The 16182-nt window shown below is 36.7% G+C and overlaps 1 protein-coding gene across 2 annotated transcripts in view; it reads left to right on the plus strand.

Annotated features, from left to right (window-relative positions):
* Positions 1-244: 244 nt before the first annotated feature.
* The window catches only part of mbnl3 (muscleblind-like splicing regulator 3), a 183661-nt gene continuing 167723 nt past the window's right edge, over positions 245-16182 (plus strand). For both annotated transcript variants that reach the window (XM_039766224.1, XM_039766225.1), the window contains exon 1: positions 245-506. The gene's annotated coding sequence lies outside the window, so the exon portion shown is untranslated. The remainder of the gene's footprint in view (positions 507-16182) is intronic.

The following is a 16182-nucleotide window of genomic DNA, read 5'->3' on the forward strand; positions in this document are numbered from 1 at the left end:
TGTGTTAATGCAACGTCAGCAGAATCTCCGACCCAAATAATGCGGGCACAACAAATCAAGAGATCCGCGCGCCACCGGGGCCCAGGTACAGCTGCTTCACTGGTCGCTAGACTGCGCGCAGCCGGCCTTGTGGCACCCGCCTGGCTGGGCCCAGACGAGCTGGTGGTTGGGCGGCGCTCGCCTGGCAGCCCAACAGCAGCGGCCCCGCCCTCTTGACAGCGACAGACAGGGATTCCCCTAAAATGGTGGCGCGCTTCACAGCAGCGCTTATCACCGTTCTGTGAGGACTGCATATTTTTCGCTTTTCACATTTGTCCTTGCACCTTACTCGTGTCAGTTTGTCTGTCGTAGCGGCCGTTGCTTGCTTTCCATCCGCTTTCTGAATCTAATTGCTTTAAGTTGTCGGGGCTCAGCACACGAGGGCGACGACGCGACGAGCTGTGCTGTTTTTGCACTTCACGCGGGGGCTTTTAAAGTGAAAGTGTCGTTGAATTCGTCACTGCCAGGTAAGCGGTTCATTTTTTTGACATATTAACTGTATTGTTTTCAGGCTGTGTACCTTATGTGTGTTAATTATTCAGACAATGAAGAAAGCGGCAGATGAAAAACCGGAGACCCACCCACTCGCGCGGCCCGCTTTGCCTTCGCGAAAACAGGCAGCCAGCGACTCCATCAGTCTTCCCACATTCTCTTCTGGTGTCTTTTAGTCGAGTTATTTGTCAATCTCTTGTTTTTTTATCAAAAGAAAGTGCGCATAACTTTTTTTTCACGCTGTTGCCCGATTGTACCGAGAAAACGTGTTTGATCCTTTTGATTATTTCTGCTACTGTACAGTCCCGCCCTTACATTGGCAGACTGACAGTTTCCATCTTCTATAATTAAAAAAAAAAAAGGCTCAATTTCGTGAAAAGTGCTACCAGACACGTTTTTTGTATGTGTCAGTCTTCAGTTATTATATTACTGTATTATCCAAGGACGGGCTTGGTCGATAAAGAGTTGGATTTAAAATAACTGGCTGCAGGTTGGCATCCAGCTTCTGGGATATTATTATTGTTCAATGACGGTGAACAAAACATGGCATCTCCTGCACTCAAACAATATGTTTATACGTTTCTATAAATTCGCGTTTTGGCATGTTGATGACCATAAAAACTGCTTTATGAAAGTAAAGCTTTTGTTGTATGCTTCCTGTTAGTAATGTAAAGTGTATGCAGCCCTTCCAGTCATCTCACTATAGGGTACCTTGTGATGAATAGGCATTTACTTCATAGTGGACCAGGCCTTCCACAGACTACTTCTGTGACAGGGTGCAGGTTTACCGATATAATTCGTAAACAGATTGCCATGATAGCTGCTATCGTAACTGGTCATTAGTGCTTCATGTTAATTGTTGATTACATGTAAAATGTTCAAATGTGTAATAAAAGAAAAAAAATGTTACTTTGCAGACGTTTATTGAAAACTGGCTCCTGTCCAGTTAAATGTAGGATGGTTCATTAAAGAAAATGGCAAATGTATTTTTATTAGGACAAGTTATTGGCCATGTGTTTATCTGCATATTGTCAGGGGTGCATTTCGCTCGTAATCCTAGTAACCAGGTGGCTGACAGCCAGAAATGGTGGCTTCTTGTGAGACTTACACAGTTGCACTGAGAAAAAGAGAGCTTGGCCACTTAACCAATGAAGGTGCTGAGATGTCAGTGAAATCTGCTATGTTTAAGCGTTTCGGAAATTTGCTTTGGAATGGCTAGGCAGGTTTTTTTTTCATTATGAGTAACTACTGTATATTGCATTGGCAGAGGCAAGGTATTTAGGTTACTCATTTTGTTTTTCTCATCATATAACCCAGAAGGGAACATTGTTTACAGATTGTTACTGTATACATGCTATAACGCTGACATTTATTTAAAAAATTTTGCTTATAAAGATCATAGAATGTTCTCTAATGGAGAAATCAAAGAAATTGTATCAAAATACGTAGGTGGTTAGGTTGGTTCATTTAAATGGGACAGCTACACTAAGCCTGGGTTTACTTGAAATGTAGCTTTAGTCATTTTTAATACTTTACTAATGTGATGTTATCCTGCATCTGTGCTTTAGAAGTTCATTGGTTTTAGTCTTTGTAATATGATAAATGCTTTTCAGTGAAACTAAGTGTTTTTCAGGACTGGACTTCAGACCCTTCAGAAATGTAACAAATTGCATTACAAATGTTGGATAAAGCCATCAGCCAGTTAATTAAATGTAAATACAGAAACAATTTACTGTATACAGTATCTCACAAATTGTTGCCAATCCAAAATGGTGGTGTCTTGCTAGAACTTTTGTGTCACTGCTGCAGAGTACTGATTTCGATTACTGGCCCAAGTGCTGCCTGTTCAGAGCTTTCTGAATGTTAATCATAAGCACTAAACTGCCCTAAATGAAGACTAAGTAGTCTAAATGAGTGTGCCCTGCCAACAACTGGCAGTGGTTTCCACCTTGCACTTACTGCGGCCAGGATAGGTACCAACTCTCTGTGGCACTGAATTGCATAAGCAGGTTAGAACGCTGATAGATTTTAAATTCTTAAGACATTAAATTTATAAAACTACGAGAGTTTCAGTCCTGACTGTTTCATTAGTAATTGTTTTTCAATTATGTATATATGTTCATTTTTGTCACAAACTTTTTAATGCATCAAATACTATATATAGCATGTAAGCAAATCAAAAAATTAAACTACTTTAAATTTTGTGCAGTTTATTTTATAATGTTATGTTTAAGAGGGTAACAGTCAATGGTGGGGAAGGAAATCCAGTATATTCCATATGTTAGGAAGAAAGGCAGCACTGGATTAAACAAGAAATACATTAGTAAGGGATAGGGCTGCAACTAATAATTATTTTGGTAGTCGACTAATCGTGCAATTTATTTTTCGATTAGTCACGATTATTTCATGCCTGACTATTTTGATGCCTGTGACCTGTGGTTGCACATCCTTTTCTGGGCTCCAGTGCATGTCTTACCTCATCAGGTCCGTCAACCTGTGAATGTCATCCTGATGTCTCTGCATTAACACGATTAAAATTAATAATACTCAAATTTAAATAACCAGTGAAACATATGAATTTGAAAATAATCAGATGTTTTAATATTATTGTGACCATTGTATATTTACCGTTTTCAGTAGTTAGTTGCTCTCAATGTTAATGTTATACAATAAACACATACATTTGATTTGCGTCTGTAACAGCCACTGTATTAAATGTTTAGTACTTGTAAAAGTTACCGTTTTTTTTCCACTTTTATTCTCTCAGTCACGATCATGATACATACTGTTACTTGTTATCTGAAACTGGGAATAACTGTTGATGTGAGTGGTGTTTTGAGACAATAGAACTGGAAATTCTCTGATCTGGATGGATAAAAGCTGACACAGTAACGCTGGCGAATCTGACTTATTCGTATCTCATTGTCACTTGATTTTTTTTTTTATACAATTTTAGTGAGTGTTCCTGCTTACGCTGAGTTAGTATGGGCCTTAAGGCCTGTAATGTCAAAGCCGCACTGACAAAAAAACAGAGACATTTGTATATATGATATTTGGAATTATTCATTTTATGACCTTATAGTACATTTCGGAAAACATTGCGGCACAGATGCAACATTATTTATATTAATTTGTGTACCTTCTTGCGGTTGTAATCAATGACCGCGTTTTTTTTCCCCCGATCTTGCCCAGTCTGCACAGGACTTCAGGACATGCAGAGGAAAGAATGTTTGGGTGGGGGTTTGGGGGGAAGAAAGAGAAGAAAGAGTCAAATATATGTGACATTTTGAAAAAAGCATTGTATGACTTGAATAGTACCAATCAGAAAACATCATCGCACTAATGCAATATTATTTGAAAATGAACAGATCGGGTGTAAATTTGTTTTTTACTTTTATTTTCTCAGTCTCGTACACGCTCTCCCTCCTCTGCTGATCTGATGCTAACTAACTAACTAACAGCACCAGCTTAAATTCTCAAGAGACGGTGGCATCACATCTCCAGGATGCTTTCGTTTCAGATGCTCATGCATTGCGATGGTGCTGCCGTGAAAAGAAAGCTCTGCTTTACATAATCTGCATTCACCTTTTTTTTCTTTTTCTGTGAAGTGCTCCCTCACTTTAGAAAGTTTCTATCTCAATATTTTTTCATCTCCTTCCCCCAACTCTTATCTGACTCGCCATTGCAACCACGTTTATTTTTCTCTACATTCTTCTTCTCCTCAGATGTTCTTCTTCGTTGGTAGGACTATGTGCAGTCTTGGCAAACAATAACAAACGATACTGCCCCCCAGACGTTCGTGGAGCCTCTATTGAAGGTTCTGTTTATAATGCATTGACAATAAAAAATCTGTGTCGACGATTTTTTGTAGTCAACGTCGTTGATTAAGTCGACTAATTGTTGCAGCCCTAGTAAGGGACACAAGCAGATAAACAAAATATTTCTGCAGAAACTACAGTACTGTGTAAGAACCTTGGTAACTGGGATAAAGTCACATGTTAAGATTGATTTTAAATGTTAAGGCAATTGGAGATTCACAGAGGATGTAATATCTAATTACCATTTAATTTTGCTATATCTTTTCATTAATTCAAACCTAAAATTGAAAAAATAAGTACAACAGAGGGGGTAATCCTTAAAATCGCAATAATTAATTTGCTTTTTGTTTCTTTATAGAACAGCAAAAGACACAAACCTTACGTCATTTACCTGTTGAAGGTTATCTAAACAAAGAAAGAGACTGGCACATGTTGAATGATAGGCTATTTCAATAGCTTTCTTGTAATAATTTAGTAAAATAATTCAGTTTTATGGCATTTAATTATGATGTATGGTAATTTACTAAACATGCAATTTCTAATATATTCAAGTAGGTATCTGCATGAAATGTAATTTTTCTGAAAAAAACTAATATTGCATATTTGTTAAATATAAAGTATGAGGAAAGCTGCTAAACTAGAAATTTTAAAAAAGCACAGAAAAGTTTTTTTTTTTAATATTTTGTTTTCATTACCATAATATGTGTGGTCTTCTTCCTTATTCTGACATCTTCTAAAAACAGGAGGGGTGTGTGTGTATGCCCTGTGGTGGGCTGGCTTCCTGCCTTGCGCCCTGTGTTGGCTGGGATTGGCTCCAGCAGACCCCTGTGACCCAGTACTTAGGATATAGCAGGTTGGATGATGGATGGATGTTGTATACATTATATATATGTGAAGTTAGGCTTTAAGTGTGTTTTAGCAGCACTGTACTTATATTTTATATTCAGCCTAGTTAGTGTTCTACATACCACACATCCTAATGTGTATTTCTTTCTCTGGCTGAAAAAGGAGATACTTCTGAATTAACATTTTATTTGGGTATAAATTCATACTGTATATTATATTCTAGTCACAAGTTAATGGTACAGGGGGGACTTGGACAGTATGTAATTGTTAATACCTCAGAGAGACACTATAGAGACCAGAAAGACTTTATTTACTTTAGTGTTGGTTACTGTTCTGTTCATTTTTTTACATTTTACTTTTAAATATCTATGAATATTATCAAAAGGATTGTTCTTAATTAGGAAGGATGTATTAGGTTTAAATGAGGAAAAAGTCTCTTTAAAATTGGCATGCAGATATGCTATTGTATTGTTTCAGTTTGCATCTCTGGTGAAAGAATCAAAACAGGCCTAGTAATCATCGGAGAATTAAAGTCTTTATGCCATTGCAAATTATAGGGTGATATTGTAAGTGAGAAAATTAAAGAATCTAGCTTTTATATTTTTATTTTTTTTGACTATGTTTAAGGAAGATACTCATATAAAAGAATGTTGTGACTGGTATCTTGGTCTTTGTTAAGGAGAAATGCATGCTGTTATTATTTTTCTTTGTTGTGATTCCGACAGTTTATTAACTATGGGCAGTTTTAAGTTTTAGTCATAAAACATCAAATAAAAATTATGATTTATTGTGTGTAGTAAGTAAAAAAAATATTTTAGAAAGTACATTGCATACCTCTATTCCATTGCAGTGTAGGGAATACATGATTTAATGTTCCTCAGAAATGTTGTACAGAATGATCTTGGTGTTTATAAAAGAATGAAGCAAGAGTTACGTCTCTTTGAGTGGGAGGGATGGAATTCTTATGAGCTTTGGAACTCTGTTTGTGTGCACTAGCCTGATAAAAGGAGTCAGGAGGAGATAGGAAAGAGGTTTGTACATATGTGAGACAGGAGAGGCGTCTGTAGTCGTGTTAGTGTGGGTGATTGCAGCAGTATTTAATTTTGCCTGTGTGAGGATATATTCTTTTGACCTTGTGGTGGACCAGGTCTCTGAACTAGTCTTAATTGGTACTATCCTTGAGGATGGGCCTTTTTGGCAGACTAAACTGAGTATTTTGTTGCTTTACCTGACTGGCTGACATGCCTATGCAGAAATATTTACTCTTGAGCTCTTTGTGCATATGCTTGGTTTTTCTGCTGTATTTTTCTTTTAATATCTGCAGTGGATATGAAAATTGTAGCTTTGTGAACTTGAACAGTTTTATATGCAATATATTTAGAAATTAGCAGAGGAGGAAGATATCTGTAGGAATAGATAATACAGAGAAGTTAACCCTAGTTCTGCTTCTGCAGGCTTTATGGTGCTGTGCCAGATTGACATATGCAGATTCTTTTTGAATGAAACATGTATAAGAACAGTTGAATAAGGTAAAAGGATTATGGCTGATTATATATTACATTTGGTTTACTTTCACATTTACAAGACATTGTCATTCATTTGGTTTGTTTTCATCTTTTTATGCTAGTACGTTTTTAAACTACTAGCATCTGTGTTAATTTCAAATGCTGACAGTTAATAGTTGAAAATGACAGTGGATAGTACAGGGTGAGCCAAAAAGAAGTACCACATTTCAAACGTTTATTCTGCAAAAATGCTACAAGATAAAATAAATTTTAGAAAGGGAATACAAAATAGATTTTTTTCACTGTGTTTTAAAAATGATTTCTGAATGCTCGCATGACTCGTTCTGCCATTTTAAGGGGAATAGTGGCGATTTTGTGGCGATTAGCATCCTTGAGGGCTTTAAGGTTTTTAGGTTGGTGTGTGTATACCTTCGACTTGAGATAGCCTCACACGAAGAAATAACAAAGAGCGAGATCAGTAAATGTGAATGGTTTGCAGAATGTTCGCACACCGCTCTCTGCATCTCTCCCAGTCTCTCTCAGTGAGTTCCTGCACTGCCATCATTTTGTTTGGATGGAAATTAAGGTCCTCATACAAAATCATCCTCAAAGTTGTGCTGTAAATGGCTAAGGCAGAAGCATGTTTGCGTGTTGAACGTCCAGGAGACTGCAAAATTGATACCCTTACAGCTTGGATGTTTTCATACAGTACAAGGAAGGAATGCTGAAGTGCATTCGGAAGGCACGTTGTGTAGTGATGATGGATTCTTGTTTTTGAAGAATGCTTTGACAGTGAAAGCACGGTGTGCAATGGACCAAGGCATGTTGCCAACTGAAAACTACACCTCTCAAAGGATCCCCACCCCAACCCACTTGGTGGTGCTTCATTTTGGCTCACCCTATACAATTCAGTAAATATTTCTGAAAGGAACATTTTTTTCAGAATCGTGATAGGTCTTTTGTAAATAAAAAAAAAAAATCAGAATATTAATAGTGTTTTTAATGAAATGATTTGAGTTCATAATTGCTTTATATGACTGTAAATCTTCTTAAATATCCAAAAAACTGTAACTTTAAAGTAGAACGTAAATTTATTTCTCATAAAGTAAATGCAGCAAAGTCTTAATTTAAACAAGTAATTTACAGAAAAACAACTCATACAGACTTTCAGGCTTATTTTCTGTTTGCATTAGGCTGCAAAACATTTGATTTGGACCCTGTCCATTTTGGTCTTCGGCTGTATTTGGAACCTGCAAATTACTAGTATACATTTAAAAAGAGTAATGGAATAATGAGACTTTCATTTTTTAAATTAAAAAAATTGCTATTTTAACTTTGTTTTATTTAGGTTATAAAGAAAATATTACCTTATCAAAAAATAAGAACTAACGTGTTTTTCTAGAATCATTATTATTTTATTTCATATGAAGTTTATATGTCAGGAATTTACATTTAAGTAACTGGTCCATTCTTCTCTACTCATTCCACATACTCAAATATTTCACATTATATTAAAATATATAAAAGATTTTTTGGTGGTGTAGCTATTAAAGAAAATATGGCTTGGCTTAAAACCACAGAATTACTTTTTAAAGCTGTGGTCTAATTTGTCTGAAGTTAAACTTTTCTTCATGAAAAGACTCCATTTATTCTGTTCTGTGCGCTGTATATATTCATTATTTCATATGAAACCCACGTGTTTATTCTTTTCCTGACACTTTCTGGTAAATGCTGCTTTGATCAGCAAGTCAATATCAAATTATTTTCAGGAGATCTTATGTTCTGAGTTCCCAATGTGAATGATTATGACTCCATGATGTAACTGTCCTGTAACTGTACAAGTATTAGTTTAATTCTGTTGTATAGATTTAGCAGCACAATTTATTATTTTGTTATAATTATTTCACTTATATAATATTCCCCATTTTTTATTTTACATTTCCAGTAAAATTGGCAGAATGGTAAATAGGAGAGATATTTTGTTTGTGCGAATTGAGGCTTAGGGACTTAATGAAATATGCCTTACTGAGGGTGTGGCTCTGTCAAAACCAAATCTGCATACTGTGCCAAATGTGAAGCACCGTTCAATTCTTGCCAAAAAAAAAAAACAATAATTCTGCTTACTGAGGATGATCAGAAGCTTCATTTATGGAACCGAGTCTTTAAAATTTTTTTTCTTTTTCATTTATTTTCCTAAGTGATTTTTTTTTTTTTTTGCATAAGCATTGTTGATTGTATTAAAGGAATATTAAAGACTAGACATTAAGCCCGTTACAATAATGGGCATTAGAACAGTAGTGCATAAACGTTAGTAGGAACAGTCTATATTAAATGGCAAGGGACCTTGTATGTGGCTATAATATGCGTCACTGTATTGTGTGCCTTTAATTTTCTCTCTCAGTAATACTGGTTTGTATTTCCGTAAAATGCCTGTAATTTTGTCGGACAGTAATACAGTGGAACCTCGGTGGAACCGAAGTAATTTCCCCCATAGGATTTTATGTAAATACAATTAATCCGTTCCAGACCGTATGAACTGTATGTAAATATATATTTTTTTAAAGATTTTAAGCACAAATATAGTTAATTACACCATTGAATGCACAGCGTAATAGTAAACTAAATGTAAAAACATTGAATAACACTAAGAAAACCTTTAACAACAGAGAAAACTAAAATTGCAAGAGTTCGCGCTATAGCCGTACGACCCGCTCGCTAAAAACACCTTTTTTCATGAGTTTTAAGCACAGGGAAAAAAATTAACATTTGAAAAATCCGTAATATAATAAACAACCAAGAAAAGTAAAATTGCAACAATGCACGCGTACGTCTGTGTGCGTGTGTGCGTGCGGGCGTGCGTGTGTGCTTGGCTGTCTCTGTCGCGGGCCTGTGTGCGTGCGTGTGTGTGCGTGCGTGTCTGTCCCCCATGCGGGCCTGCCTGTGTGTGTGTGTGTGTGTGTGTGTGTGTGTGTGAGAGTGTGTCTCTTGCGCGGGCCTACCTATGTGTGTGTGTGTGTGTTTATTTGCGTGCGTGCGTGTGTGTCTGTCTCTCGTGCGGGCCTGCCTGCCTGTGTGCGTGCATGTCTGTCTCTCGGGCGGACCTGCGTGTCTGTCTGTCTGTCTCTCGCCCGCACGCACCTGTGTGTGTCTGTGTGTCTCTTTCTCTCTCTCTGCACACACAAAGAACGCACAGGAAGAGACTGAACACGTGCCGTGTGGCCCCGCGCATGCGCACTTCACCAGAAGACACACACACATGGACACCTGGATGCACACAGGGGTTTTATTAAAGAGGATGTGGAATGGTTTACATTGATTTCAGCTAAAAAAATTTAATCAGTATTTGTAGCTATCAAATGTTTAGTGTATATCACATTGAACAGATTTTGAACGCCCCTGATAAACCCAGTCTGTTATTATTGTTATAATCATATATGGGAAAATATATTTCTTGATGGCTAAGAATTTTTATTCAGGTATGTTTGTATTCATTTGTTTCTTATTTTTATCCATCCATCCATCCATCCATTATCCAACCTGCTATATCCTAACTACAGGGTCACGGGGTCTGCTGGAGCCGATCCCAGCCAACACATGACGCAAGGCAGGAAACAAACCCCAGGCAGGGTGCCAGTCCACCGTAGGGCACACAAACACACCCACACACCAAGCACACACTAGGGACAAATTAGGATCACCAATGCATCTATCCTGCATGTCTTTGGACAGTGGGAGGAAACTGGAGCATCCGGAGGAAACTCTTTGTTTATATGTATATTTTATATAAAACTCTATGTATATAAAATCCTATGCAACGATTTTATGTGATTTTTTTTATGTGACGTTTTCTGCTTTAAATTGGCTTATTTTAAAGCCTACATATATATGTTTAGTATCATTCTTTTCAGAATTTATCAAACTTTAATGTGATGTTGTTAGATTTTCAGATTCTTATTTCATTTTTAAATTATAAACCAAAATATCAAGAAAGTCGTGGTTTTTAATATCATGAAAGTCATGGTTTTTATTTTTGAGTAAACTTTCTTTCACAGAAACAAACTATTAAAAAAATATTTATTCATAACGCCAATGTTTGCATTTAGGTGATTTAGTTAGCAGAAGGTCGAGTTATAATGAACCATTGCATACCACTTTAGTTTTCACGTGATTTTTCCTGTTATTTTAATGAGTAATTTTTAAAAAAAAGTTTTTGTTATCTATAAGAATGTCAGTTAAAATGAATGGATCATTTATTTAATCTTTTGTAAATACTCATTGAGCATAGTGGACCAAAGTTTAATGGGAATACCCCAGTCGGTAAGAGAGTAAATATTTTTTTCTCATTTCATGATTTTTACTTCGTTAAATAATAATTAATTTTTCTTTTACATATTTATAGAATTTCGTGATTTTACTAATATTCTGGTGGCTGCTGGGGATTGTGTGCCGAAGGCGCCAGGGGGCTTGTGTGTGTATATATATATATATATATATATATATATATATATATATATATATATATATATATATATATAGTACAAAATATTAACAGCAGGGGTGCCAATAATTATGGTACACATGATTTCATGTAAAAAATGTATTTCTTAATGTGGGATTTTTTTTCCCAATGAATAAATGTACTTCAATTAAAGGATGGATTTTTTTCTTTTTTGTGTTGTCAGCCTTTATTTTTTGGGGAAAAAAAAAGAATTTATTAGCCTAAGAACATATCTTAACCAGGGATGCCAATAATTGTGGAGGGCACTGTGTGTGTGTGTGTGTCTGTGTGTGTGTATGTATATATATATATATATATATATATATATATATATATATATATATATATGAAGTGTCATAACAGCTATACAGTATGTCTGGTGCAGTGTTTCTGGTATTGTTTAGCTCCTGAAAGCTTCTTTGGAACATCAGTAGCAGTATTAGTGGTAATTCAGAAACATTTTCTTAATTCAATGTAATATTGAGCTGCACCTAAAAGTTATTGACATGTGTCTTCCTAGGATAAAATTCTGGCCTAGGCAATGTGATCTGAGACAAAGATAAGACTCATTAAGTACTGTCTCTTCAGAGAATCCTTGGTTACCACTAATTTGACTTTGTGTTGAATGAGCGGTTGCTCATGGAGTCCTGAATGCAGCACATTACCTGCGTTGTAAGGGAGTGTCATTTATGGCAATATGGACATGTGGAGCGATTCCCTGAGGATGTCACAGCTCACAAGATCCTCATTTTTGATGACCCAAGATACTACACCAGGCCAAGGGAATGCCCACGTAACACCTGGCTGCAGTAGTAAGATGGCCAATTCCGGGGAGGGGGTACTACACCACGTATCTGCCTGGGGGATTGTCAACTAGGATCCCAAGTTGTTTTGTCATGTGGTGGATGCGGCAATGCATCATACCACTACATGCTCAGCAACCTGACCTAATCTGAATGGTTGGCCTACTGTGGATGAAAATTGATCTGATAGTGTTGGGTTTTATGGTCTATTAAGAAGGTTGTTTATCACATAAAACAGTTTGTCTTGCTAAGCAGTCATTCTAAGAACCAGTTCTGTTAACTGTGTTAAACAGTTGAAATGATTATATTTACTTAATTATTCATCATTTTCTAGAGGTGGTTTAGTAGAAGACAACTTTATATGAATTACAACTTTTAATTTATATCTGAAAATCTTATTTTGAATTGTATTTTCAGATAACAGATGACTGATTAGCTTCATATGCCACCCATTCCTTTTTTTACTCTGTTGGGACAGCTGTACTGGTTTATATTGACAAAGTAGTCATTCCATTACAGTTTCGTACCCTGGTATACTCCTGAGGCTGAATCATTACATTCTTTGTTGGTTGTCTTACATGTTACTGTTAAGAGATTGGGATACTCCATACTTGTTACATAGCACTTCAGACAATAAAAAACAAGTGTAACTGTGAAAAAAAATCAGTAGACCTAATTGTAACAGTAAACAGTGCAACATCAGATTAGTTCAGATATGCAATTTTTGTCTTGTGCCCAGGAACCTGGTAAGTCCAGTCAGGGAATCAGATTTATAAAACTTGCGTGCATACACACAAAGAGGCTCAAAATGAGTATACACACCTTTCCAAGCAGAATTCAGAATTTATGAAAGAAAACCTGACGAAAAAACTTGCGTCTGGAACATTTTGGATAAAGTAGGGAACAACAAAACCCTTGATCCATTAGGGAAGGGCAGCAAAACGAGCTAAGTGACATGTAATTCATATCTCCAAGACATTATTATAATATGCATTGATATGACAAACATATTTAATCTATAAGGTAAGGAATTTGATGTAGACTCTGTTTTAGTTCCCTTTTAAAAGGGCAAATGCTATATATCTGCACTGAAGAACATTTTATTTCTTTCATCAATTAACTGTATGTAGCCTACCTGTTGTCACTTCTCACGGTTAGAAACTAAAGTGCAGCAAAAACCAAGATTTTATTCACTCCCTCTGTGCAGAAGGCCATAAATATCAAGCCCTACTGCCTATTTATAGCCTCATGGTCAGCTACAACATGGCTTGTTTGGCACTGCCTGAAGACTGTGCAAATGTTCATATTTAGAAGGAAGCAAGTCTTTAGGGACTGGCTGGATTTTTTTGCCCATAGTGATTACTAGCTTATGAGTAGACTTTCAAAAGCCATATTCTCTTGGTATGGAACTATGTGGTGAGTAGGCCCAGGTATTAGAAAGACAGACTGCACAAAATCAGACTGTAGCAGTTGATATCCATGTTTTAACAAAGGTTAGGTTCTGGAAACAGGCATCTGCCAGAGGGAACTGGCTGTCAGATCAGGAATGTGCAAGCTGTGCTGGAAACCATAAAACAATTGATGATGTGCTACAATTTAGTTTCCTTATGGTTTGGTTGTACATACCAACATATAAAGGAAATTTCCAGCAGTGTCTGGTTTTCGCAATGTAGTCCTGGCAAGTCATTTGTGATGCCAAGATTAGACTAACGGACACTGTGGCTTGTTTACCTTGATCACACCATGTTTCATTTAGTTTGTGGCAAAGTTGCATTGGAATACGACTTGCTGAAGGTGCTGTACGTGATCGTTGGCTTTTTGGTAAGGTAACTGGCATAACCTTCAGTGCTTCATAATACCTATAGTATTCCTTATAACAGCAATCATGTCATGTGCTAGGTGATAGAGGCTACCCGCTCAGATACTGGCGTATTATGCTTTTTCTTGACCCAAGAGCACAGAGGAGAGGCGATTCAGTGCTATGTGGAGTGCACCATAGGACTCCTCAAATACAGGTGGTGATGCCTGGATACATCAGGTGGGAGGCTTCTCTACCAACCAATGAAGGTCTGTTTGAGATGTGTTCACGTACATACATTTACAAGATGGTTTTGATTAATAAAGGTAAATTGTGTAGATATGTGCATACACCAAGTTTATAAGTTAGATTTTATTTGGCATACATATTTTCCTTTTTAATTTATGTACACATGATTTCATGCTTGAATCCATGTAAAGTTTTATAAATGAGACTTCAGAAATGGCATGACCCATTTATCTGTCCACTTAAATAAATTGAAAAAATACTGTGCGATCATAGTCCCATGGGAATCTTTGCTTATTTTGACTAACTAATGTTTCTGTAGACATTATTGATAAATTGTCACCCATGGCTACTCAACTGCAACTTGTAAAATAAATGTAAGTTGTATTTTGTCCTCAATGTCTTTTTCAAATTTGAACTTTTCAGCTAAATATATCAATAATTACAGTTTAAAAAATTTAAAACAGAAACAAAGGTGTTGGTGGTGACATCAATTAGGTGAGGGTGCTCAGAATATTGAAGGTGATAGGACCTGAGTTTTCTGTTTTCATGTTTTAACATCACAGCTGACCATAGTTAATGACATTTATTGATGTTGTATTTAATGATGAATTCTGTTGGCCCCCATGTGTATATAATACTAGAAATGCTTTCTTTCTAGTGTATTTTTGTGCCTCGATTACATTCATATTTTATCTTAAATTCACAACAAATGAACAATAAATAACTGATGATCAAATTTTCTAACATTCCTTTAAAAATACTTCAGTTTATTACATTTAGTATCGTAATTGCTGCCCACAGTGCTAGTTTTAAAAATAACCAAGTTTTTGTTCAGAAACTTAATTTTATCAATTTTGTTGCATATTAGGGAATCCAACATGTTTTGAAAGGAATATTTCTACAGGTTTAAATTAACATTAATGATCCAGTTCAAAATAATCTTACAATTTGAGAACAAATCAAAAGCTTTGAGATTTATTACTTCCCTAGGTGGTTGTTGTATTTAAAATATAAGCAAGAGATAAAATGAGAATTACTTTCTAATTGTAAAATACTGAAAAGTTAAGATCAACAAACAATAAATTGTCAAAATAGCTAATAATGGTTATTCATTCCTTTTCAACATATCAGCATTCTTGAACCAGCATAATCCATTTCAGAGCTGTAATGGGCTGGAGCATATCTCAGTATGCTTAACCTGCTTAACACGTTTACAAGTGAAATAGATGGATTATGCAGTGAGCTAACAAGCCTTCTTTATCTTTTTTTTCTAATTGAAAATCTGATCTGCTGTACTTAACACAAGCTCGCTCAAAATTCACATGCAGACAAGCAGTGTTTGCTTTAATCAAAGGACAAAATTAAAATGTCTGGATTAATTGAATTAGCTTTTCTTGCTATTTGTCTAATTTTACATTTACAAGGAGGAACAGGATTAGCGCTGCCAGAGCCCAACAAAATGACTTCCAGCAAGCCACTGGTGTGAATGTCTCTGACCAAACAATCAGAAATAGACTTCATGAGGGTGGCCTGAGGGCCCAACATCCTCTAGTGGACCATGTGCTCACTGCCCAGAACCGTGGAGATCGATTGACATTTTCCACAGAATGCCAGAATTGGCAAGTCCACCACTGGCGCCCTGTGCTTTTCACAGATGAGAGCAGGTTCACCATGAGCACATGTGACAGACGTGAAATGATCTGGAGAAGCCGTGGAGAAAGTTATGCTGTCTGTAACATTGTTCCACATGACCGGTTTGGTGGTGGGTCAGTGATAGTCTGGGGAGACATATCCATGGAGGGACGCACAGACCTCTACAAGCCAGACAACGGCACCTTTACTGCCATTAGATATCGGGATGAAATCCTTGGACCCATTGTCAGAACCTTTGCTGGTGCAGTGGGTCTTGGGTTCCTCCTGGTGCACGGCAATGCCCTGCCTCATGTAGCGAGAGTATGAAGGCAGTTCCTGGAGAATGAAGAAATTGATACCATTGACTGGCCCCCATGCCAGACCTAAATCCAATAGAACACCTCTGGGACATTATGTTTCGGTCCATCCGATGCTGCCAGGTTGCACCTCAGACTGTCAAGGAGCTCAGTGATGCCCTGGTCCAGATGTGGGAGGAGATCCC

Source organism: Polypterus senegalus, chromosome 10 (assembly GCF_016835505.1).
Source record: "Polypterus senegalus isolate Bchr_013 chromosome 10, ASM1683550v1, whole genome shotgun sequence".
NCBI lineage: Eukaryota > Metazoa > Chordata > Cladistia > Polypteriformes > Polypteridae > Polypterus > Polypterus senegalus.